Source organism: Canis lupus, chromosome 4 (genome assembly GCF_011100685.1).
Source record: "Canis lupus familiaris isolate Mischka breed German Shepherd chromosome 4, alternate assembly UU_Cfam_GSD_1.0, whole genome shotgun sequence".
NCBI lineage: Eukaryota > Metazoa > Chordata > Mammalia > Carnivora > Canidae > Canis > Canis lupus.
The window spans coordinates 73,461,506-73,464,681 of NC_049225.1; positions in this window are offsets into that span (position 1 = coordinate 73,461,506).

Below are 3,176 nucleotides of genomic sequence, written 5' to 3' on the forward strand. Positions count from 1 at the left end.
TATTTAATATAAAAATGACAATATACTGAGTCTTAAAAAGTAAAAAAAGAGGTGAATTTCTCCATAACCTGTGTGCATGGGAAGACTTTCTACATACGACTTAAAATCCTGATGCCACAAAGAAACATTATCTAATTGAACTAATTTGACAATATTAAAAGTTTTTTGTATGGCTAAAATACAAATGAAAAAAAATAAAATACAAATGAAATAGTGAGAGAAATATATTTAAATTTCATCACATATAGAGGACTATTATTCCCAAAATTTAAAAAAACTATTAAAATTGAGAGATGAGGGATGTCTGGGTGGCTCAGAGGTTGAGTGTCTGCCTTTGGCTCAGGGCGTGATCCTGGAATCCCGGGATCGAGTCCCGCATTGGGCTCCCTGCGTGGAGCCTGCTTCTCCCTCTGCCTGTGTCTCAGCCTCTCTCTCTCTGTGTCTCTCATGAATATATAGATAAAACCTTTTAAAAAGATTGAGGGATGAACTATGGTAAATGCACACATTGGAACAATAGACATTATAATGTATACTGAACAAGACAAGTTAAAAAGTAATGTTGGCTGGATTCTAATCTGCTCAGTAAGAAAGAGCACAGTCTAAAGATATATAGTACACTCACTTGTAAGACAAGAGAAAGGAGGAGAGAATAAAAATATAAATCTATCTTCATTCTTCTGCAAAAAGAAGCAGAGGAAGGAAAATCAGAATAATGTGATAGAGTATCTATGAGGCTGTTTTTGAATAGCTTGATGGTCAGGGAAACAAATGGCAGGTCTATGGACTTCTTTGTGTACATAGTTTGGGTTTTGAGGGCATGTTAGTATTTTACATAACAAAATTATATTTAAAACAAAAATAGTGGAAAAGAAAACTAAAATGGAACACCAATAGGAACAAAGAAACTCAAAAAGGTTTCTAATGTAGCAATGTAATTGCAGTATGCTGAAAAAAACAAGTGAACCCAACTACATTTTGAACATAGTACTGTGAATATCTGCCATGTCAATCTAAAAAAAAAAAGAACTGTAAAATATCTATTTTCCGAGTAGACTGTTCTTAAAGTAGTCTCTTGAGTACAGCTGATACTCACAGTTGGTGGATGAATATGTGGTAGGTAACCTTTTTTTCAGTGCATATTATGATTGAACAAATGAGTAAATATACCAAAGATGGTGAAAGGACGTTTCCCAACCTTGCAATAAAACCTTAGGAATTACTAATGGAAATGGAGGAGATTAAAATAATCTCTGTGGTACTATTTTGGAATGAGAAGTATCGGTATGAATTCACAGTCATTCACAAACTAAACACACACATGTAAATGTTATATATCTATATCTCTATATTGAATAAGTCTATCCACATAAAAATAGTTATAAAGAGTGGAGCTTCATTAGCAATGAGCTCTTTTGCCATCCATATCCAGGTTTCTAAATATCATTCCTTACTAAAAGCTCTCCTCATGAAATGGAAGAATTTAAGACACAGACAGAAAAGTACAAGAGGAGTCTGGAAATTGCATGCAAGAAAGAAAGAAAAAGTTCTAAAATGGTTGATGTTTAACAGGAGCAATCCAATACACGATGATAGTAAGAGATCAGAGACCATTGGATAAATATAAATTGATGAATAAATAATAACAAACTGATAGAGCTAGATGATAGAGAGATTGGTTGATGGATTGATAACTTGATAGATGGGGCAAAGGGAAAGGTTTTTGTAATGATACATTGCCACTTGACAAAACATGAAGAAAATGTAGTTAAAAGTCATTAATTTGCCACATGACAACTGCTTCAGGTAAGAATTTTGAAAGATGATAAAATGAGTGGGTGAAATTTGATAGGAACAGAATATTTATACAGATTTAAAATGTCTGCCCACACTTTTATTCCTAATTATAGGGTAAAAAACAGCAACTTGACAGTTGGGAATCTAGGTGAACACCACCGTAAATGACAGCTAGAGTTATCATCTCTAATAACAGGACCAAGTGACATCATATGCTTCCCATTGTGATCACTGAGATGGGATCAACGCCACCTTTGTCGTATTCCCATCAAATCCCTACCAACCTCAAATATAATGAGAAAACATCAGGCAAACCCAGTTTGGAAATCCATCAAAATAAGCAGCTTGTACTCTTTAAAATGTCAATGACATGAAATACAAAGAAGGGCTTAGAAAAAATCCTCTAGAGGAGATGAACAGAGGCGATAACTAAAGGCGCTGTGTGATGCTGGATTGGCTCCTGCACCAGCAAATTCATATCCCAACAGAGGATATGATTTGGACAATTGGAGGGATCAGAGTAAGGTTTGTAGACAAAGTAATGTAATTGCATTAATATTAAATGGTGCTTTCCTGATGTAGATTAATTTTTTCACTGGGAAGATAGAGTACCTGACGAGATGATAATTGTGAATGAACATGCATGTAACCACAAAACATAGGGGAAAACTGGAATAATGTTGGGCAGATTTGTAACTTTTCTAATGAATAAGTGCAAACATTGATAAGACTAGAACTTCCTGGTGCCCACTGCACAGTCCCAGTTTGTCATGCCTGTTCAGAATTATAGACTGACCTTCAGAGGTTCGGAGCTTCAGGTCAAGACCTGGCCCTCCAGGGGGACTTAACTCTTAGGGGACACGAGCACTTGTTCCCAGTAGTTACTTTCCAAAGAAACCATCTGAATAACTGCAGGTCATTTTCCTTTGGGAATCAGCTTCTGGGACCTTGAGATGCGAACACTGGCAGAGATTTAAGCAGGTACCCAGGGACATGAGGCATGGGGATGGCAGTATGGGGCCAAAGGAGCAGCTAGGAGGTGGGAAAATTTGGGTAGAGTCCTTAAAATGGAGATAGGCCTGAGTCACCTGAACATAGAACTGTCTTGGAAGCCACTTCCCAAGGTCCCTACCATCCCAGGTTCAGAGTGTCTTCTCTTAGGGAGAGTGTGGTGATTGCAGGGACAGAGAGGGGTTAAGGAAAGCTCACTAACTCCTCCTTCCAGCTGCCCCAGGTTAGGAGCCTGAGGACAAATTAGCCAGTGGGGCAAGCACCTTGGGGGAGGAGCAGTAGGGCCAGAAGTGACAAACAGTAGAGAAGACAGGCAGGAGCCACCCCTCTGCTCTTCTCCAGCTGCCTGCCAGCACATTTCCTTGGCT